Source organism: Callorhinus ursinus, unplaced genomic scaffold (assembly GCF_003265705.2).
Source record: "Callorhinus ursinus isolate GAN/ISIS: 27379988/994484 unplaced genomic scaffold, GSC_fseal_2.0 scaffold4, whole genome shotgun sequence".
NCBI classification, from domain to species: Eukaryota; Metazoa; Chordata; class Mammalia; order Carnivora; family Otariidae; genus Callorhinus; species Callorhinus ursinus.
This window is the reverse complement of record NW_027397066.1, coordinates 38,597,879-38,622,011: the sequence shown is the minus strand read 5'-3', so window position 1 is coordinate 38,622,011 and position 24,133 is coordinate 38,597,879. Positions and strand designations below refer to the sequence as shown.

Genomic DNA, 24,133 nt, shown 5'->3' with positions numbered 1-24,133 from the left:
GACAATATCTTATACGGTTACCATATAATATATTGTCCACACATGGTTGGCATGTTTAGGGGTGAGATACACTACAAAAGACTTGTAGCTCGATTTGCGGTTACAGGCAACTCCCAAGTTCCCTTGTGACCAACTGGGAATGAAGATGTAACTGAAAGAGCCAGTGAGCTTGCCAAAAGATTAGTGTGACACGGAAGTTAAAGGTCTCTACATGAAAAATTGGATTACATTGAGGAGCGGGAACACTTAATTCCCAAAGCAGTTTCCTCCACTATGGAGGGACATATATAAGAACAACACGCCTAATGATTCTGTCTCTTCCTGTGGTGGTGGTGGCAATCAGTGATCTGATTGGTCAATTTGGAAAGCGGGCATTAGCTTTGTGACCCGCCCTTTCCTTTTCTCTTAGGGAGGAGGGGCTCAGAGGAAGTACCCTCTTAGCTCCGCCCCTCCGGGCTGTACTGTTGTTAGGTGATTTACCTCTGCGCCATCTTGCGTGCGTGCTGTGGCGTCGGTGCCGTCTGTGGCGTCGTTGGTAAGTCTAAGGCTGCGGTTCAGAGTCGGTAAAGCTGCAACATATAAGGCTTGGTCTTCAGTATATTATTTAGCAGTTATAAAGGAATATTTTGGTTTCCCTGCCGCTTTGCTCTTAGTTCTCTCAGGGTAAAAGAGACATTACGAATCGGAATCTCCTCGCACCCCAACATCCAGGATATAGAGTGGGAGTAAAGAGAAAATGAAAAAGGAATTCTGTGTTGTAGGGTGTGGAGAAAGCTTCGGGCATGCTTCTGGCATGGCTAAAGTGGGAGGTGTTAAACTTTGATGATATTGGACGAGGCACTAACCACGTATTTTCGGTGGTAGTGGATTGTTAACAGTTTATGGCAGTTTTTCCACGGGAGAGTGGCTGGCTTTATAAAAGTAAACACCATGCTTTCGGCAGTAAGCAAAGGCAGGCAACCTTTGAGGGACTCAGGAAGCAAAATTTGGGAGTGATGAGACATCCTCACTAAAGCATCCTAGTAAGACAGTTCCTACTGCTTGACCTTAAACTCTGAATACGTAATTTTTTTCTACGTAGCCTTGTCTGAGACAAAGTTTAGGTTATAAAGCAAGTGTTTTCATGTACCAGCCTTTTTTAGGTGTCGGTGTTCCTACTATATCCAGCCGTGCCTGCTGGAAGTATTTAGCGCCAGGCCTCGGCTGGTGGCGTAGAAAGTCTTCTCAGATTATGATCCACTCTTAGGTTGTTTTGACCCCCTTTCAGAGTCAAGGGAAGGAATGTTGGAAGGACAAATCTAGGGGTCATATGACTTGTCTGTAGGTTTAAAAGTTGCTCTTACCTTTTGATTGCGGGTGGCTCTGAATTTGATAATTCCATATTGTCAATGACTTTTGATTGCTGAGATTCAAACTCATAGTAGGAGGTTGATGGCTATCAAATTAAAGAATTGGGGCCCTTTCTGTAAAGAGCGTATACCTTCTCCTTAAATTGGGGATGAAAAACAACTTAATAAAATATTGCAAAAACAGTGGCTTAGAAAGCAGACAAAAAAGGGCTTGTTCTTGGAATGCTTTGGCTCTAATAATTCATCTTGCTTTGGAGTTTAAGGTGTTAGGGTAGTTTAAAACTTGTGCTTCAGGTTAATAGAGAGTTATGGAAGAATGGAAACAAAACAATTTGCTGGAGGAAAATAAAACTTTTTTTTTTAGAAACTAGAGAAACGGGACGAATGTGACAAAGGTGACAGAAAATAATTTGAAGTTCAAGTAGACATCTGTGAAAGGGAAATGGAGATATAAAGGGATCTAAATTCTCTTCAGCAGAGTACTGGAAAAGGGAAAGGTGTTCAGTTATTAGACTGAAATAAGGGCCTAGGTGTAAAAGTAATCAAAAAGAGAAAGAGGCAGGATATCAAATGGAATAATTCCTTCAGAAAGAGTCAGGAAACAGGAAACTATTGAGAGGTCACAGATAAGGGGGGTTATAAAAGGCATTAGAACAGCATCTTAGAGATTGGGAAAGACTAAGAAGACCTGTAGAATACACAAAGTATCATTAGGTGATTTTTTAAAAAGATTTATTTATTTTAGAGAGAGAGTGCTTGCAAGCCAGTCAGGGTGTGAGGGGATAGGGGCCGAGGGAGAGGGGTAGAATCCTCAAGCAGACTCTCGGCTGAGCATGGAGCCTGCGAGGCGGCTTGATTCCGTGACCCTGAGGTCATTACCTGAGCTGAAGTCAGGAGTTGGGTGCTTAACAGACTGAGCCACCCAGGAGCCCCTCATCAGGTGATTTTTAAGGTAATACAGTAATTGTAGGTTTTTATAGAAGTATAGTTTGTGCTTAGAGGGAGCATGCCCAAGAATTAGGACTCAAGATTCGGCAAGATGGGGCATATTGAAAAGAGCCAGGCAAGAGGATAACTTAGGTCCAAGCTTGGATGGGCTTAATACTAGTCTGATGGGAGAAAAGTTCCTGTGTGGAATTATGCATCCCAGGGGAATGGAGGAGAAAAAGAACTTTTTTTTTTTAAAGAGTAGATGCTTTAGTAAACTCAGAATTGAGTGATTTCGTTACTGTTGATGGAGATGATTCTGGAATTTAAGAAATAGAGGATTATTTTAGGAAAAAAACCTAATGTCTAAAAGAGATAGACAGGAAGGCAAGTACTCATTTCTAGCAATCAGCAATAATCCTACATGTTTTGGAGAAGAGACCAAATTAATAGCGGGTTAAGCAGTTAGAAACTTAACTTTCTAAACAGAGTAAATAGTTAAAAAATGAAAACTTTCTGAAAAGTATAGAAGAGAATAGAAGAAAATAAAAACTAGAGGCAGATTTCATTGCTGCAGAAAAATATGTAGCAGAAAAAAATGCTATTCAAGGTCTGAACAATTCAATGATGAAAGACAGTGCCTAGAGGAGCACATGAAAAGGTATTGGTTCTTATTGGGCCTCTAGGGACTCAGGCTTCAGAAACATCAATTGCAGCTTCAGTTCAGGAATCGGTTGAGAGTGATTTGCCAGCCGAAACAAATGGGATAAGCGAGAAACCCTCTCTTAAGAGGCAGGCTTCACTAGCTTTGCAATTCCATAACAAGAGATGGTGGAAAGAGCCACTTGTGGTATAGGATTGAAAATATCTGCTTCCTGAAGATAGTAGCCCCTGTTTCGTAAGATAGAGTCCACTTCCAGCAGTACCAGAGTGCCAGAAACTGGGGGTTAAAGGAAGGAATGGAGATGAAGAGGTTTTTAAAATACGTTGCGGAGGAAAATATTGGACTGCAAATAAAATTTGGTGATTCTGGTTGCAAGCTTTTAAACTTTTCTGGAAGGCAGGAATGTCTCAAGTGTCATTCTGTGAGAAACAGCAGTATGCTAAGTGCATTTTGTTCCTAGATATGATGAATCTGTAGTGTCAGAATTAATGTTTTAATAGAAGTTTTCTGGAGTCTGCTACTCACACAAACTGACAAGCATCCCAGTGAAGCTGAAACTAAAAATATTTCCAGGTCCCTTATTCCTTTAGATGCCATTCAATTCTGGTTTCTAAGAACAGAGTGTTTGGGGAATAATCTAAGCTCTGAGAATGGCTTATATTTACACTTCATGGGGCAGGGCCAGTTTTCTTAAGTTTATATATTCATTTACTGTTTTTGAACCATATATCCAAAACTCAAAAACCGTTTAAAAACTAAAGTGATATAAAAAAACTATACATTGACAAATCTTCTATCTACTCCACATTTTACTTAGTTGTTTAACAAACACCTCTATAATACTTATTAAGTGCCCAGTACTGTCCTATGTATTTTGCAAGTGTTAACCCATTTATTTTTGGTGTCAGCCCTATTATGTAAGAATTCCTATAATTCCCATTTTATAGATAGGCCCAAAGAGGTTAATTGATTTGTAAATGGCAGAGACCAGACCCAGGCAGTCTGGCTCAAGTTAGGCTAGCTAGGTAAATGATTTAGTAGGTCCTATACTGTATATGCCTCTTGTGTAATTTTTTAAAATGCAAATGAATTCAAATATGAATAATTTTCTTAATTTTTTCCCTTTATCTACAAAAGAAAACAAACTTTATACAGTGCACCTTGTTTTTTTTTCACTTAACTGCATATTCTGGACATATTTTCATATCAGTATATAGAGAGCTTCTCATTCTTTTTGACAGCTGCATAGTATTAATAGTGTTATGTGAATGTGTCACAGTTTACTTAAACAGTCTCCTGTTAGTGGACACTTGGGTGACTTCCATTTTTCTGCAATTACAAATAGTGGTGGTAATAAACATATATACTTGTCATTCTTGGCAGGTGTCCCTGTAGTATAAATTCTTAGAAGTTGAACTGCCAAATCAAATATGAGTATGTATGTAGTATTGTTTATATATTGCCAAATTCCATGAGACTCTTACCATTTGTCATTCTGCTTCATTGTAGCCTCATCAACAGAAATGTTTAGGTTTTTGCTAGTCTGATAGGTGAAAAATGTTTTTTCAGTGTTAATTTTTGTTTATTATTTCATGATAAGATATGAATGAATTGGCTATCTTTTCATTTGTTGAAGGGCCATTTGAATTTCTTTTTGTGTGGATTGGCTTTCATGTTCTTTGCCCATTTTCTAGGGAGCTTTTAGTGTTTTATTTCTGTTAGAGATCTTCATTTTTATTTTATTGTGAATTCATACAGGAGGCCCTTTGTATCACTGACAGATTTTCTTTAACAATAAAAACACCACCACCCCTGCCTCCAGCTTTACCTTTGTGGTGACATGATAAGGGCTAGATCAGTTGTTCTCAATTAGCCAAACTCTCCGTAGGTGAAGAACATGAAAAAACAATTTTTCCCTGCTTATTATGCGGTAAGGAGGCAGCTATCTTTCTCCCTTTCTGAAACTGGAAACATTATGGACCTGATTCCTAACTATAACACTTTGGTCTGTAAGTAAGATCTCCCCAGAATTCAGATAGCTCTGTGTGTCTCACACCTAGAGATGTCTCCAGGTCCTGGGTCTCATCCCTTCATGAACTGTAAATACCTAGAAATAGTCTGCCCAGCACTTTTTACCCAGTACCTAGGTACCTGTCCCAGAATGTAACCTTTTGTCTTTGGGGAAGATAAGTTTTCTTATCCTTTTGGATCAGAGCAGTTAGCACTCTAATTTGGGGAAGAAATGGCTACAGATTTAATCCTGTAATATATGAAAATATTTTCTAGGAGAAATGAAAAGGTTCTCTAACTTTAAATACATTTTCATGTTGCAGGAGGCTTGGACTTTTGATAGGAACAATGAAAAATCCAAGAATGTTTTATTTTCCTACACATAGATGACATCATTTTTATCGTTTCTGCTGAATAAAGATATTGATACTATGCCTGGGGCATAGCAAATACTCCACAAATGATCCTCATTGTAATAATAATTATGCTTATTATTTTAAGATATTAAAAAATGCCTGTGTCCATGTTGCAGAAAGAATAAAATGGAAATTACTGTTATACTTATTTATTTCACTTGTGAAATGAATTTGTGGCTGAAATTTAGGTTGGATGTTGTTTGTCATGAGCCTTGAAATCTACAGAGAGGAGTCTGCATTTTCCTCATAGAAGGCTGTTTAGCTCACAAATTATTTACCTTCCTTGGTAAAAGAGTACCCCCCCCACATACATTTATGTACATATATCACATATACACACATGCCTCTTGAAATTCCCTTAGGTTTCCATTTTCTCCAGAGCTTTATAAAAATGGATTTTTATGCCTACTAAGGCATAGGGACTTTATTCTCTACTAGTAGCTAAACCCAATAGTTGGGAGATAATCTCTTATTTGCTGCCTTTCATAACTCATCTTTTAGATTCTAGTTATAAGGATTCAAACTCTTTTAAATTTGTGTGTTTAAAACTATGACAGTTTTTCAGATAAGTTCAAATAACTATAATACCTCACTGGAAAGACAAAGACAAAGCTACTTCAGATGAAGTACAATATAGAATGTTGTCAATCTGCAGTAGTTGAAAAGAAGGATCAGTGTAGGTTGAAGTATTGATAATATCTGGTGGAGGATATGGTACATGAGTTGGACCTTTTTATGTGAAGTATAGAGAGAAAATAGTATATCAGGGGTGGAAACTAACATGAACTTTTTTCTTCTAGTGACATACAGTGATCAACAAGAAGGGATGGAACAACGCTTCTTCATGATTTTATAAGATAATTTTAAAGTACACTGATTCATTAGTTACTTCTGTAATTAGGGAACAGAAGGAGATATGCCATCAGCAATGAACCTATCAGGTTAGAACAAAGAGTTTAAGATAATATGCTACGGACAATGTAGAATCATCACAGTTTTTAAACAGGAAAGCAAAAGAATGAGAAACAGTATTTTAGGAAAATTGGTCATTGGTAAATTGAATGGAAAGAGATTTGTGTTGGGAAGACCAATTAGGGAAATACTGGAATAACCTAAGCAATAAATGATGAGAACATCTAATTTAATTTTGGCCTTTGGAACAGAGAATTCAAAAGAAGAATCAACAGTTTTTCTAGACTTAATTTATGAATGGAAGGAAGAGGTAATTTAGAGGTAACTTAAGGATTTGGAAAAAAAGATTATAAATTTGGAAAGGAAAGCAGCAAATTAATTTTTATGCATATTTGGGTATTGGCCGGTGACTATATCCAGAAGTAAAAATCCCTGTATAGACATGGAACATATATTTACTGGAACTCTAGTTAAGAGATAAAAGTTTAGAATTCATCAGTCTGAAGGTGATAGTTGTTACCAGAATGAGTAAACCTTCTGAGTTACAAGTCCAGAGAGATTTTAGAGAAATAGTTCAAAGAGATTTAGGAGGAAAAACAGAGAGGTGAGGGTCAGAGAACATAGGCAGTATAGCTAGGGAAGCTGAAGAAATAGCAGTGTCCAATTAAGGCAGTGGTGCATGCTGGCCTCGGCGGGTCATAACCGGTGTTGTGGCTGGCCCGGCCCTAATGGTTCTTATTACGGGTGCAAGACGCTTTCTGCAGTAACCATCAGGAAACTTTGCAAAAAGGTTTATTATTTATAACTCTTGTAAATTACATGGCACACTTGGGGCCACATGGCAAGGTCAAGTTGGGGGAGGGGAAGGAGGGAAAGAAGGAGGAAGGGAAGGAGGAAGGTAGTGTGGGCCTGGGGTTCTGCTTTTATTGGGATTGAGGGTGGGGGTTCTAGGGTTTCTCCAGCTGTTTATTGGTGAATTTACAAGATAGGAGTGGGAATTTAAAGTGCAGGAAGAGAAAAAACAAGCAGCCCAAATGGACAGTTACTAAAATCAACCAAGATCTCTCAAACAAAGAAGCCTAGAGAGGGGCCTGGCTCTTTACTTTTGTGGCTGACAGTGTGTTTGTTCAAGATCACAGTCTTTGAAGGCGATGTCTCGTTGAAGCCTGTGCCTCATTGATCAGAACTTAAGTTGGGCACTTGAATTACAAAAAACCCAACTGTCGGGGCTTAAACAACATGTTAACTATATCAAATTTTGATGGGAGGTGGAAGAAAATGAGGTCTGAGAAATCCTCATTAATCTCTTGGTTTAAAGTATTTTCCAGGATGGGGTGGGGTGTGAAATTGGGAAGCTTGAACTCTTACAGCCATGTAAATTTGCACATTAAACCACTGCCACCCATTATTGCAGAGTGGTTTGTCGGCTAAATTGTGAATAAACTATTAAATTTGAGCAGTAGAGCGGGGAGGGTAGGAGTGTGTGCAGTGATGGGAGAGCAGTGTTGAGGAAACGGAATACTTGAAGGGACAAAAATGCGCTGGTTCCTAAATTATGTCTTCTGCTTCTGCAGGCAGTTACTCTGTTTCTTAGCAGAAGCCCGGGTGATGTTTGTCTGTTGAGTGGGGATCAAACAAAGGTTAACACCAAGAAATAGAGCTTTTCCTAAAACTTGGGTGAAGCTTCTTCTGTTACAGACATCAACTGAGATGGTGTTGGATTGATAGTGTTAATGAGGATGAAAATGAGAAGAAATATGGAGAGATACCAATTTCGTTTCTGCCTAAAGACTTAAAATAAGAGTGGTGGTAGGGGAAGGAAGGGGATAAGGGAGTTGGAACCTTAATTTTACAAAAGAGTAGCAGTTCATGGCAGGGCCTATAGTCTAAGGGACCTGTATTTCCAGACACTTGCCCCTGTCTTGACCCTGTTTGTTCCTGGTTCTGTTTGTGCCCCTGGGGTGAAGCTAAGGACAAAGGACAATTGGGAAGCCAGCTATGGCCTACAAAAATAAGCCTTCAGTTGTCATTTTAATGGGTGTACCATTTCACCTTAATTTAATTTTCCTACCTCTAAGAATATATCTTGTTTTGTAAGTTCACAAGCTGACACATCATCCAGAGGGACTATTTATTTTCCCTGTATTCTTCACACAAAGGCTGAGATTATTCTTGCAATAGTAATCAAGATCTTCTGTCTTTGGGTTGCAAAGAAAATGCATTCAACTGTACTTGAAAGAGAAAATTGAAATTTGGCTGCGAATGATAAAGCACTTTCAGTTCTTTCAATTCTGTCTGTTCATATCAGCTGAGCTGCATTAGTAAAAGCAAAAAGGTGCCTGTTGCTTGCTATTGGCAAAAAATGCAATGTTCAATTGCCCTAACTGCGTATTAGGTGTGTTGAAGTTTACTCCTATTATAGAACCTTGTGCTTTTAGTCCATTTTTTTCTTTGTCAGTGCTAGCATGGTATGAAATGAATTAGGAAAATAGTCCCCAGAGGAAGGCTTTTCTACCAGCTTTAATAGCAGAGCTACTGTGAATCTTCCAAAAAAAAAAAAAAAAAAATCAAATCTCAAGTATAATTGGCTTGTCTGTCTGCCTGTTGTAACCGTTTTACATTACTGGTGTAATTGCTTTAGGAAATAATCCCGTAGCCTTATTAGCATGCTTAATGCTAGCTTCAGTTATTTATTTTATTAATTGGGTGTACAAGTCATGAAATTGCTACTGGGTACATTTACCAGTAGCACAACCACCACAATAATACAAGGCATCCAAAAATAAAAGTAGGTTGGTACCTCTGAGATAGAGATTTCCATAAATAAAGGGTATACGGCAGATTTTTCTTTTTCTCAATCAGACAATCTCATGGGCATGCCAATTGTGAAACCATAGTCAGATTTTTAGAAATGCAAGGGTAAGGACAAAATAAAAGTTTATACTGTTGTAGACTTGATGAGTAATTCTTTTTTTAGCCAGCCCTATAACACGAGACTAATAGCACACGTCTAGGCAAAATTGTGAAGTGGGAGTAGGTTATCTTTAGGTACCTCTAGCCTCTTTTATGCGCCTGATAATATCCTTATCTCTAAAATCCTCATTGATTTTCTCTCCTCTTCAAAATTATTTATTTTCAAGAGAAGGTGAAATTCATTTGCACTGAGGTTTAAATGATGAAGGTGGTAATGGTGCTATAGAAATAACTCTCTGAGCCCAAACAGCCCTAGCTTCAAAGTCCACTTATAATCATTTTCCAGCTATGTGATTTTAATGAATACATTTTACCTCAGGGAACTGAAGGTTTGGTACAGACAGGAGCATACACAATTTGGGGGGCCCTTTATAAAAAACTGAAAGCTATGTATATCAATTTAGGTAAGAAAGTAAATATTTATAATTATACATTAAAAATGAGAAATATAACAAAATTTAGGAAAAAAAAATTTAATCATTCGCCAACCTTATTTATTCATGAAAAACTTATTTCCACAACAACAACAATAAAATCTTAGCAAATAGCTAGTGGTCTGGGGATACAGTGACCTATTTTGGTCCTTATTTTCTGAAGATGTGGGACAGCTTTGATTTTTGTCTCCTTATGAGTCATTTTTTTCTAATGAAATTGGATGTGAGGAAGAAGGCCAAGGTTTGGGGTGAAGGAGTCAGGCACCATTGAGTAAATCACCTCTTTAAGTGCACTGAGCTCTACCTTCTGTACAAACTGATGGTAAGTCCCCAACGTAACTCATACACAAGGAAGGCATGCCCTTGTGTGCTTCAGTTTCTATATCATGGCAGGCCAGTAAATACCTATTTTAAGATGCATCATAAATTCCATTATGAAATAAAGATACATGATACTGATTTAAAAGATGTACACTTGTACTGTCTACCTGTATTAACTCATGTGACATTCCTGATAGATTTGTCCCACTGACATTCACAACAATATCAGTGAAGTCTGATAAAGAACACTTGTGATATTGCTCTTCTTTTTGGTCTATACTATAATCTATAACAGTAATACCAATAATCCCTACAATTAATACCAAAGTCAGGAAGACTCACAAGCTACTGGAGTTAACAGGAGGGAATCTGATTCTCCTGGGAGGAAAGGTGTTTTTTCTTTGACATTGATGTGTTAAGTAGGCTGTTCTTTGGAACCTTTGGGTTATACTCGATTATAGTCCTTAGTATTTGCCTCTCCTGAATGATGTCCAACAATAGCTAAAAATAAATTTAACTGAACAGGGTGAAAGAGTAAGGAAATAAACAAATACATATAAGAGGTCCCTTGAACAGAGCTGGAACAAAAGAGACCTTACTTACATGTGAGACTCGTTTTCACTGAATCAGAATAACATGCCTGCAATTTAATTTTGTTTTACAATGCTCACAATCAAACTCAGCTTTCAGGATGTGTGACTTTGAAAAATCTGTGGTTTCTTTAGTTTGTACTTAATCCAGGGTCATTCGCTAGTGACAAAGGCTGGAGAAGAAGGGAAAGAAGCAAGAGGGCTAAACCAACTAACCCATAATGGGATGGCATTATATTCACTAGTCTACTACATACATTTCAAAGGGATGGGGAAGACTTAAATTTGATGTAAGCTAATGTCTTTCCTGCAGGGCTCTGCAATCAGAGAGAAGACAAGGAAACTTTACATAGTTGTGTTACTCACAGTGTGTTCTCTTAGACACTTTGTTCAGTTGGCTTTGGGGGCATCTTTTTTTTGATCTCTCTGTGTTCATTGTCCTTTCAGTCCTCTCTTACTGGTCCCCTACCTCATTCTGACCCTAAATGTTGAAGTACCGCAGGACTCTGACCCTGGACACTTCCTTTTCTTCAGATACATTCACTTTCTAGGTGGTCTTTAAATTACCATCCTGATATTAAAGTTTCCCCACGTTCTGTGACAATCTTTCCCCTGAACTTCAGACCCATATCTGACTGTGTACCTAAAGCTGACATATCCAGACTTGAATTCTTGATTTTTCTATACCACATCTGTTTCTCCCACAGTGTTCCTCTTCAGGTAAATGGTAACAGGCCAAAAATTTTGATGTCACCCCGCCAGTCCTCATTTCACATCCCACATCAGCAAAACTGTTGGTTCTACACTTTGAAATTTATTCTGAATCTGACTACCTCTATCCATTTCTGTTGTCATCAGCTTTCATTCAAGCCATCATCATTTCTAGCCTGGACTCTTACTTTATCTTCCCACTCCTTATGTCTGTTCTTGCTTCCATTAAGCTATACTTCACATGTGGTCAGAAGGATCCATTTAAAGTGTAAAAATGCAATTACCCTCTGAATAAAACCCTCTAATGATTTCCCATCACACTCAATAAAATCGAAAATGCTTACTATGGCCTAAAGACTTTATATTATCTGATTCCAGACTAACTAGTTTCTATCCCTAGTCACTATTCTCCCGCTGTTTCGCTATTCAACACTGGAAGAACTCCACCTCGGTGTTTGAACTACTGTTCCCTCTGTCCGTAGTGATCTTTATCCAAATGTTCATATGATTTACTGTTGAACTTCTTTTAGTTTCTGTTTGTCAGTTTGTCAGAGAAAACTTCACTGCCTATCTCACTCAAAGTAGCACCCTTCTCCTTTATTTTTCTTTATCTCTTGGTTTATTGCCTCTATCTCCAAGTAGAATATAAGATCTCTGTGAGACATGACATGGTCCGATTGTTCCTCTTTTATATTCCCAGAGTCTAAAATGTCCTGGCATAAGGTAGTCACTGAGTAAAGGTTTAGTGAATGAATGAATAAGGCATCATTAATGTCCTAGGGGCTCCATTTGCTTTAGAGCAGCTTCCTTCATTTGGGATAGGTAAAGGGAGTATATCCATCGTCAAGTTCATTTTAGTTTCAAGCTCATTGCCAGACCCAGCTTTTAGCAGCTAATCTGTACTGGAATAAAAGCCAAGTCCCTGTGCTTATGGAAATATGCCACATATTAAGGAAGGCCTAGACTTAGGCTGCTTTTCTACTCAAACATACCACAGTAACATAAAGCTTCAGGACTCGTTCCAGATTCTGTGTAGTGGGGGCTTAAGTCGGCTGTCCTACTGCCTTCAGCTAGATCATTATTTCTAGAGCTGAGCTCAGCTGACTGTGCAGACTAGAGGTTTTCATGCTTAGGTGAAGTTCCTAGCACTCACGCTGCTGGCATTTATTCCTTTGTATAAATCATTTTTTCTAGTAACATATACTAGATTAATGAGGAAATATTGGAAAAACAACAAAATACTGCAGAAAAAAGCAGAAAAGTAGTTTTTTAAAATTCCACTCCTCAGAAACATCCATTATTAACATTATGATATCAGTTTTATTTTAGTGTGTGGGCATGCGTATGTGCTTACATAGTTGGGGTAAGCCATCGATATTTATTGAGCAGTATTTGTGTTCAGAGCCCTTTGCTCCTGTCCTAAATACCTTAATAAAAAAAGACAAGGGGATTTGACTTTTGTCCTCATTAACTACTCCTCAGAAGGCATGCTTTTCACATAAAATTAGACTTCACTCTTTCTATGTTACCATTACCTTGTGCTTGAATGTACATTTGTCCTTTGGTCTAGTCTCTCTGTGTCTCTGTTTCTCTCTCTCTCTCTCTCTCTCTCTCACACACACACACACACACACACACACAGTACCTAGCCTGCTTGGATGCACCAAAGCAACATTGGGAAACAGAATTCAGTCAGTAAAACAAGAGAGTTAAAGTGTCTGAAAGTATCCCTGACTTGAAGAAAAGTGATAGAGTACTGTGATGTTAGGCCTGGTGAATATGGGGAAGGATTCCAAGCTGAGACCATTTGTGACAGAACCTAAATCTAGGGAACAGGTGGCAGTCTCTAATAGGACCACACTTTTAGATCCAAGGCTAGACCTAACAAGGATGATGTTAAGTCCCAGCCAAAGAGAAGGTAGATAATAAGCATAGTTGGTGGGGCGCCTGGGTGGCTCAGTTGTTAAAACGTCTGCCTTTGGCTCAGGTCATGATGTGTTCCCTCTCTCGCTGTGTCTCTCTCTGTCAAATAAATAAATAAAATCTTTTTTAAAAAATAAGCATAGTTGGTGATGGAAATGGGAATTTTTATAAGGATGGTTTAACTAGTTCTACCAAATGGACTTTCCCCCCAGGTTTGTTTAGTTAGGTAATACATGATCATTATGGGAACACTAGAAAGTACAGATAAGTAGCTGCCCACTTACTGTAAAAAAAAAAACCTATTGGTGCTTGCTTTGTGGTATTGGTGGTACTGAGGGTGAGGGATTAGGAGAAGAGATAGAATTGGGAATTGAAGGAAGTATAAACGAGATGAATAGGGAAGGTATATCTTGGCAGTATAATTCAAGAAGAAATGTAGTAATGTGTCCTCTTGAGAAAGATAATAACCTGTCCATCACTGTTACCTGACTTGTTATGTATTACTTTTGTGATTTGAAACAAACCTGTTATTTAAAAATAATACTTAAATTCTTAACATTGGTGTTAACAAGCTGGAAGTAGACCAGAATTTAAATGTGGCTTGTTTCCTATAACTCTAAAGGAATTCATTGAAGTTTGGTGGGATGCAGTGTCTATTACCTGACAGCACCCCTCTGAGAACCAGAGTCTTTGCCTCAAAGGAAAGCACTAAATTCTTGTGGCACCTTCTAAGGGACATCACTTTGCTTCTAATGCACAATACTCAGCATGTGAGTTATTGCTTATCAGGGAAGTTCTGATAGTCACTGTGCAGTGTTGTTTTCCAGATGTTTGAGTCATCACGAGTAGTGTTAGCACAGCAAGCAGGCCTTCCATCGTGGGCGTCAGTGCCTTCAGCAGGGGTTGGCAGCCTCCTGGCTCTGGCCTGATAAATAGTTCCTGGTAGGATTATCCAGGAGGTGGCAGAGGAATCCCTGGCCTAGGCCAAGACCTGCCTTTGTTTTCATTTTCCAAGCTGCCTGCAGGGTTGAAGTCTCCTAATTCTGCAGGGGTGAGGCAACTGGGGAAGAGTCAAGTAGTGAGACTGCTTGCCTACTTGGTATGAATTGCCAGATAAGGCTTCGTTGCCTTATATCTTATGGGATATTTGCTTTATAAAGTTTATATACATAATTTAAGAGGAAACCTTTGAGCCCTAGATAGTAGGCAGTGTGTGCAGATGAAGGATATAAGGCGACCTTTCCTGGTTTTCACACATGTCAAACTGGCCAGGACTAGAATGAAGTTTTGCATCTTAGTCTGTTTGCTTTTTGTTCGGTTGGCTTTGTCTGTTTGTTTGTTTTGTTAATACCCTTAGGCTAGGCAACATAGTGTTCTAGAAAATCACATGAAGATCTGTCTCCCAAAATGCTTCTCAGGAAAAAAAAAATGAACGAAATGAAACAGGAAGATTAGGAAGAGATGGGATTCATTCCTTGCCTCCTCCTCTCTTTTCCTCTCTTCCTTTCTTCCAGTTGGATTTGTATTAAGTCCTTCTAGATGTGGGGCACACTTAAGTGTTCCTGCCTCCTGTTAGAATCATAAAGCTAATTGTTAAAAAAAAAATTGTTTTCATTTTGTTGAGATTTCTGCTTAAAGTATAAAACACCTGTTTGTGATTTTATTTTCTGTATCAATTAACAGTTCTGTCCAGTAGGTGGACTCCTTCATGTTCCCACATAGGAGTTTTCTTTATTCTTTAATCAAATGTTCCTTAAATCTGTGAAGAGGCTTTTTCTCATATTGAACTTTTGGTTTCACCAGTTTATTATCTGAGGTTGAAAATAGGTTCTGGGATACTGCCTATTCCTGTTTGAGAAATAACTTCATCTTTAGTTACTTTTTTTTTTTTTAAGATTTAATTTTTTTAGAGAGAGAGAGGGAGAACACACACGTGCTGGGGGGGCAGAGGGAGAGGGAGAGAGAGAATCTCAAGCAGAGGATTTAAGTGGGGGGCCCAGTGCAGGGCTCCATCTCATGACCCTGAGATCATGACCTGAGCCGAAATCAAGAGTCAGACGCCTGACTGAGCCACCCAGCTGTCCTGAGTTACTTTTTTCTTTAATTTCATTTTTGTTTTGGTTTATATCTTGACATTTTTATTTATAAATTAGGGTTCCTTTTCAGTAACTAAATTTACCATTTGGAGTTTTACAGAACAAACTGCATTTCTGAACTTACATTCATTGTAATATACAAATATGTGAATAATTATAATTTATATAAGGACACCAAGGATGGATAATTATATTTGTTGTGAGAACAGATCTTTTCATAGTCTCCATGGTTGTTTTCTTCATATCATTCCGTAGTAAATGATTTTTATAATGCATTATATAACAAGGAATCTGGCACATGGGTCATTTGTTAGCCGGTCCTTGCTACTTATACTATTTAATTCCCTGGGCTCACCTGAAGTCTAGTAGTGTCTTTGGCAATTTCTCTATGGTCACTGGGACAAGTGCAGATTCTCATTCTATGTTATCAGTCGCCTTTGTCCCTAAATCGCTACCTTTCATCCTTAATCTTTGAAATCTTATTTTACTATGGGCTTATAGAAACTGAGACGTTGTCTGCATGGCGAAAATTTCAGTGGTTGATTCAATACATTTATTCCAATATGAAAAATAACTCTCCATCTGGAATCCAATTTAGGAAAAGCCTCATTTAGATGACCTTTGTGTGCTGTTTTTCTGTGACTAGGCCAGTGATGATGGCACATGACTTGAAATCAAATTTCTCCAACAATTCATCGTCTTCTGATATATTACAGGTTCTACTTCCAGTGGAAGATTTAAATATGGAGACAAATGGAGGGGAAAAAAGGGCAATCTTTTTTCTGTGTTATCAAGCCGAGTTTCTGGTGATTTTATTCTAGATTATACATTTGTTGAAGGAAAAGTTTGTATTTTATATTGTACTATCTGATATCAAAAATGAAGACATAGCTGAACAGAATGTATTCATTACCTCAAAAATTGAGATAACTTGGATTAGAACCTTCTATTAAACAGAATAATTAAGGATGTCGTTATAGAACAAAATTTTTTTTAAAAACCCACACACAGATATTTAGGACAGGTAGATATAAGGTTTTTTTTTTTTTTTAAAGATTTTATTTATTTATTTGACAGAGAGAGACAGAGAGGGAGAGGGAACACAAGCAGGGGGAGTGGGAGAGGGAGAAGCAGGCTTCCTGCCGAGCAGGGAGCGCGATGTAGGACTCGATCCCAAGTCTCTGGGATCATGACCTGAGCCACCACCCAGGAGCCCCAGGTAGATATAGTTTTGAATCATAACTTTTATTAGCTGTCTGACCTCCTTGGGCAACTTATTAAACCTCTTTGAGCTTCAGGTTTCTCAGTTTCTAAAATGGGAATAGCAATACTTAGAAACAATTGAGGACAAAATATTATATAATTTAATCCAGTAGTATGTTATGAAAACTGAAGACTCAAACCCAGCTCTTCTGGTTTCTACTGTGTAACACTGAAATCGCCATTTTATACTTTAGAAACTTACAGAGCAAGGACAGGAATTAGAACTCTCCATACTAGTTATGATCCATCCCATTCCAGGATGATACAGGAAGGGAAAAAAGATAGTGCTTGAAACCTCATTCTGAAAGCTGATTTAAATTTTGAGACCCTGCTATATGGTCTGAATGTTAGCATCCCTTCCAAATTTGTATGTTAAAATCCTAATGCCCAGTGTGAAGGTTTTAGGAGATGGGGCCTTTGGAGGATTCTTAGGTCATCAGGGTGGAGCCTTCATGAATTAGATTAATTGCTTTTGTAAAAGAGATGCCATGGAGCTCCTTAGCCCCTTCGGTCACATGAGGATACAACAGAAGTCTGCAACCCAGAAGAGAGCTTCCTTCCACCTGACTATGCTGGTGTTTTGAACTTGGACTTCCAGCTTCCAGAACTGTGAGAAATAAATATTGTTTATAAGCCACTCAGTTTATGGTATTCTGTAGTTTATGGTATTCTGTCAAATGGATTAAGACAGACCCTGATAAGAATTTTAAATTGATGTTCAGGCAGTATAATTAAATGAGAAAATTTTCATGCCAAATATAATGTGCAAAGATGGGGGATTCTGAAAAGGACCAAATTGGAGAGATTATTTTCTAAATTAAGTCAAATGGTCAAGCCATGTATTAAAATACCAAATTTACAAAATAGTTTAAGAAAGCATGAGGAAAATAATTGGATTTAAAAAAAAATTTTTTTTTTAATTTAAATTTAAATTTTACTCAGTTAACATACAGTACAGTATTGGTTTCTGGAGTAGAATTCAGTGATTTATCACTTACATACGGCACCCAGTCCTTTTCACAAAAGTGCCCTGTTAATACCATTCACCCATCTATCCCATCCCCTCACCCACCTTCCTCCATCAACCTTCAGTTTGTTCTCTAAGTCTCTTACAGTTTATTTCCCTCCCTCTCCAACTTCCCGTATGTTCATCTGTTTTCTTTCTTCATTCCACATATGAGTGAAATCATATATTTGTCTTTTCTCTGACTTATTTCATTTAGCATAATACACTCTAACTCCATCCATGTCATTGCAAATGGCAAGATTTCATTCTTTTTGATGGCTGAGTAATATTCCACATATATATACACACACACACACATATACATATATATACACACACACACACACACACACACACCACATCTTTATCCATTCATCAGTTGATGGACATTTGGGCTCTCTCCATAGTTTGGCTATTGTTGATAATGCTGGTATAAACAGAGTGTACCCCTTCAAATCTGTATTTTTGTATCCTTTTGGATAGATGCCTAGTAGTGCAGTAGTGCAATTTCTGGATCATAGTGTAGTTCTATTTTTTAACTTGTTGAGGAACCTCCATACTGTTCTCCAGAGTGGCTGCACCAGTTTGCATTCCCACCAACAGTACATGAGGGTTCCCCTTTCCCTGCATCCTCTCCAACACCTGTTGTTTCTTGTGTTGTTAATTTTAGCGATTCTGACAGGTTGAGGTGGTATCTCATCATGGTTTTGATTTGTATTTTCCTGATGATTAGTGATGTTGAAAATCTTATGTGTCTGTTAGCCATCTGAAAGTCTTCTTTGGAAAAGAGTCTATTCATGTCTGCTGCCCATTTCTTAACTGGATTATTTGTTTTTTTGGGTGTTGAGTTTGATAAGCTCTTTATAGATTTTGGATACTAACCCTTTATCCAGTGCGTCATTTGCAAATATCTTCTCCCATTCCATAGGCTGCCTTTTGGTTTTGTTGATTTAAACAATTGGATTTTTTAAAGCAATTGAAGGGAATTGATAATGTCCTTCATGTGATTAAACATTTTCTTCTAGAGTTGAAAAATTTAATCCAGATGTGATTTTGAATTAATTATGCCCCATATTGGTACTAACCTTACCTAGGATTCAGCTTCAAGTATGCAAATAGAATGAACCTTGATTTTTTTTTTTTAATCAGAAGTTTAAGGTAGAAGAGGCACATGAAAAAATGTTCAGCATCACTAATTATTTGAGAAATGGAAATCAAAACCATAATGAGATCACCTCGTTAGCTAGAATGGCTGCTATCAAAAAGACAAATACTAAGTGTTGGAGAGGATATGGGGAAAAGGGAACCCTCATATGCTATTGGTGGGAATGTAAATTGGTGCAGCCAGGATGGAAAACAGTATGGAGATTCCTCAGAAAATTAATAACAACTACTGTATGATCCAACTATTCCACTTCTGGGTATTAACTGCAGAATACAAAAATGCTGATTGAGAAGATATATGCACCTGTGTATTCACTGCAGCATCATTTACAATAGCCAAGAAATGGAAACAACCTAAATGTCTGTTGATGAATGAATGGGTATAGAAGATGTGGTGTATATACAATGGAATACTGCTTAGCCTTAAAAAAGAATGAACTCTTGACATTTTGCAACTACATCGATGGACCTTGAAGGTACTATGCTTAATGAAATAAACCAAAAGGAGAAAGATACTGTATAATTTCACTCATATATGGAATCTAAAAAACAAAATAGAACAAAAACAAACTCGTGGATACGGAAAGCAGGGGGTTACAAGAGGGGTGGGCAAAATGGGTGATGGTGGTCAATCGTATGGTGACAGAAAGTAACTACACTTACAGGGGTAATCACTTTATAGTGTACATGGATTTCAAATTATAATGTCATATACCTGAAACTTACATAATATTATATCCTTAGTATACCCCAGTAAACAGACAAAACCAAAAAAACCCCAAAACCAAAAAGTAAAGTTTAGAGATTTTATTCCCACTGCCTATCAAAAATAAGAAGAACCTGACCTTATTTTTATGAAATTGAACCTTCAAATTAAGTTAGCCAAGAGCCGAAGCAAAGGATATTAATTAAATGCTTTTTCCCCATTCAAAAATTCATCAGAGGTAATGATGAATAGTACAGGTAGGTAGTAATTATGATGGTTGCAGACAGAAAAAGAGTTAAAAATTGTGGGTACAGTACTGTTCAAGGAAAGGACCAGAGTCTGTTGGTTCTATTTGATTTTTACCCTACCCTGCAGGCCACTATATCAAATGGCATTCAAAGGATTGCTTTCTTTTAGGCTCGACCTAATATCCTCTGGGGCTTTGCAAATCTGCATGCTACATTGGAAAAACCTCAACTTATAAGATATCCTGTTGTTACAAAAGCAGAGGAAGTAGCAGCCCCAGGCTCTCTGTCTTTGTCAGAACTCCTCTTGAGATATTAATGTAAAAGTTCACTAAACTAAAATTTTAATTATAGCCCAGCTTCAGTTGGACCTATTAAAATGGTTTATGGTTCAGAGTAATTTATCAGATTTATATATCTATTGGCATAGTTTATAGTGTCATATAGACCACATACAGGTGTAGTTGAGGGGAAAAAAATCAATCTTTGTCATTCGTGGTCTCCTTTTTCTTTGAGATGTGGCAGGAGTAGTAGAGAATAGAAGCAAAGCAAGCTGGAATCCTTTCTTCCTCTTTGATTTGGAATAAGATCTCAATTCTCACATGGGTGATATTTATACAGAGTTTAGAAAGAAGAGAGCTTTGGTTGTCAAAGAGATATTTTTGCTATTTTGAGATAAATGCATCTAAAATTCTAGAACTGTCAGTGAAATTTTTTTGCATAGCTTTTGATCAGTTGTATTAGCCACTTCTTCAGAACATTTTTTGATCAATAATACCCGTGATAGTAGAAGGAAAGGAGAGAAACTTTCTATACAGTAGAGCGGAATCTGTTAAAAGATGTCTGGTTGCTGGCCCCAATTTTTTAACTCTTCCATCTTTTCTAATGTTTATTGTTAGATCAAGAATGCATATTTTTATGGTAGTATTTTTATTTATTTAAACACTTTTTATGACTCTTCTGGTTAGCAAGGACATAATCAGTCCTCTGTATTTGAACTTCAGCCAGTCAATACCCAGCTAGTCTCACTGCCTATTTGAGATGATTTTTAAGAAATAGATTTGGAACAAGTGAAGTTTCACTATTGTCGTCAGTTGTATTCAGCACTAATTAGGTGTAGCAACTCTTCATAGTACAAACGATGGCAGGTATGTTTTTAGCATAGATAACACTATACACTCCCTTTTGGTACTTGCATCAACCTTACCTGATCGAGTTTATTTTATGTACATGTGGGTTTACCTTCACATTTTAATACATTTTAATAATTTTCAAAGTTATCTTAATAATTTTCTTACGGAATCCCAAAGTTACAGAGAAATTGGGAGCACAGGACAAAGAATATTTTTTACTCCTGAACCATTTGTGAGTAAGTTACTGATTTGACTCCCTGTAATTCTCAAATATTTTAGTGTGGAAACCCTACAAACAGGGAAATTCCCCCACATAATTAGGATACTGCCATCAAAACTAAGAAGAAATCAGCTTTGATGCATCCAGAGAAATCTCATATTCTAATCAAGTTTTGCCAGTTATCCCACATGCATCCTTTATAGCAAAAGGATCCAGCTCAAAATCACATAATGCATTTGGTTGAGTTTTGTCTCTTTTCACTTCTTCAGTTGCATATTTCTACAGCTTTTTCTTTTGACTTTCATGACCTTGCTACTTTTGAAGATTTCAAGCTAGTTATTTTGTAGAATGTTCCTTCAGTATGAATTTGTCTCATATTTCTCCATGATTACATTCAGATTAGATATCTTTGTTGGAAGCCACAGAAGAAATGCATTCTTCTTCTCATTACATCCTATTAAGTGGTGTACCATTTCAGTTTGCCCCATTACTGATGATATTCACTGTGATTACTTGATTAAGGTGGAGTCTGCTAGTTTCCTTCACTGTAATCTTCTCTCTGTTGTAATTTACAAATATTTTGTGGGAAAGTACTTTGGAACTGTATAAATACCCTGTTCCTTATAAATATGTTTAATTTGTTAATTCTATTTGTAAAAACTAAAGGCTTTCTATTTTATTTTTGTGCTCAAATTGTTCTCATTTTGGCAAGCAGTAGCCTACTTAAGCTGGCTTATCTGTCCTTAGGATATGTACCATTCCCCTTATTTGAGCACTTCTTTGCCTTCTGCCTTATCTTTAAAATATTTTTTCCAGCTTTATTGAAGTATGAATGACAAATAAATTTGCATGTATTTAAGGTTGTACAGTGTGATGATTTGATATGTGTAGACATTATGAAGTAATGATTAGTCAAGCTAATTAGCATATTTATCACTTCACAATTCACTTTTTTCCTGTAGTAAGATTTAAGATCTACTCAGCAAATTTCAAGTATACAGTATGTTATTATTAACTATAGTCACCATTCTGTACATTAGATCACCAGAATTTATTCATCTTAAAACTGAAAGTCTAGGGGTGCCTGAGTGGCTCAGTTGGTTAAGCATCTGCCTTCTGCTCAGGTCATGATCCCAGCATCCTGGGACTGAGCCCCGCGTTGGGCTCCCTGCAGAGCAGGCAGCCTGCTTCTCCCTCTCCCTCTGCCACTCTCCCAGCCTGTGCTCTCTCGCTCTCTCTCGCTCACTCTCTTGCTCTCTCTCAAATAAATAAAATCTTAAAAAAACAAACAAACCCTAAAACTGGAAGTCCCTTTTGACCAGCGTCTCCCCATTTCCCCCACAGGCCCTAGTAATCAGTCTTCCACTCTGTTTCAGTGGATTCAACTTTTTTAGATTCCACATATAAGTGAGATCATGCAGTATTTCTCTTTCTGTGTCTGGCTTATTTCACTTAACATAATGTCCTCCAGGTTCATCTATGTTGTCACAAATGATGTGATTTGCTTCTTTTTATGGCTAGATAATATTCCATTGTATGTGTGTATCTTTATATTTGATATACAAATAATACTTCGAATAATATGTTTATATCTAAAAAGACAGATATATGGATAGATAAAATTTGATATATATGTAAAATTCTTTTTGTTTGTTGATGGACACTTCAGTTATTTTCATGTCTTGGCTATTGTAAATAATGTTGTAATGAATACAGGAGGGTAGATAACTCTTTGAGATACTGATTTCAATTCCTTTTAGTATATACCCAGAAGTGGAATTGCTAGAGGGTATGGTGTTCTATTGTTAATTTTTTTGAAGAATCTCCATACTATTTTCTATATGGCTGTACCAGATGACATTCCCACTGGAGTATTCTTTTTCTTTTTTCTCCACATAATCAACAACACTTATCTTTTGACTTTTTGATAATAGCCATTCTGACATGTTAGATGTAATATCTCATTGTGGTTTTGATTTGCATTTCCCTAATGATTAGTGATGCTGAGCACCTTTTCATATGTCCATTGGCCATTTGTATGTCTTTTGAAAAATGACTGACTGGGTTGTTGTTTTTACTATTGTTATTATTATTTTGCTATTAAGCTGTATGGGTTCCTTACATACTTTGTATATTAATATCCCCATATCAGATACTTGTAGCTTATCTTAAACTTTATTTTTCTCAGGCCTAGAATCAGCCATTTCTTCAAGGAGCCTAATTTTTTTTTGATGGAGAATGGTAGAAGCTAAAACCCAGGAGTTAGGTATATACCAATTGCTTTTGGAGTGTCACTGCCTCCAGGCCTTACGGTGGATAGATCTAGGGAATATAAATATGTATAATACACACACACTCAATCATGTCAATAATTATTTCTCTCTGTGTAGTGAAAACCATAAGTTCTCATTAGTACAACCAATAGCAATTTCAAACCACAGGATTCATTCTAGTTTTCTCCTTTTCGTGTGTATAGTTTTCATCTCTTGATTTTGAGAAACCTGTCTTCCAAATTTCTCTCAGGAAATATCTTACATGTCTTCCCTTTCAACTCCTCTCCCAGACAGATGCCCTTCTTATCCTTTTCCAACTCTGACTCTCCACATGTGGATGTTCACTCAGGATCCTCTGCACTATCCTAATACCTCTTCACCCTGTTTGGACTGTGATACCCAGTGCTAGGTTTTCCTCACTTATAAATGTCCTCTTTACTCCATTTGGGATCTTGATTCTCCCTCATGGACCAGCCTACATTCCTGAAGATCCTTCTCAGCTGCTGGAGCTCTGACACTTCATATCAGAGCACATCCCCGCATGGATGCTCTCCTCATTTTGCTTAGGTGCTGACATCTGATGTCAAGCCACATTTCCACAGGGATCACTTCTTCCTCTGCTTGTTTTGAGGGCCTGTGTTAGGTTTCTCCTCCTCTCTCTTGCTTAGATGCTTTCCCAACTCACAGCTCACTCCAGGTTGCTCTTCCGTGAGGATGCCTTCTTCACCCAGTTCCGACTGCGACACTCTGTCACAGGAAGACTTTCTCTGTGACTACCTCCCTCCTCTGTCCTCGAA

General features: G+C 37.5%; 1 protein-coding gene across 8 annotated transcripts in view; it reads left to right on the top strand.

The window, feature by feature from the left end:
- The first annotated feature begins 419 nt into the window (after positions 1-419).
- The window catches only part of COX7B2 (cytochrome c oxidase subunit 7B2), a 146,571-nt gene continuing 122,857 nt past the window's right edge, over positions 420-24,133 (top strand). For 7 of the 8 annotated variants that reach the window (XM_073891163.1, XM_073891159.1, XM_025887630.2 and 4 more), the window contains exon 1: positions 420-535. The gene's annotated coding sequence lies outside the window, so the exon portion shown is untranslated. The remainder of the gene's footprint in view (positions 536-24,133) is intronic. The other variant, XM_073891157.1, reaches the window with a different exon arrangement.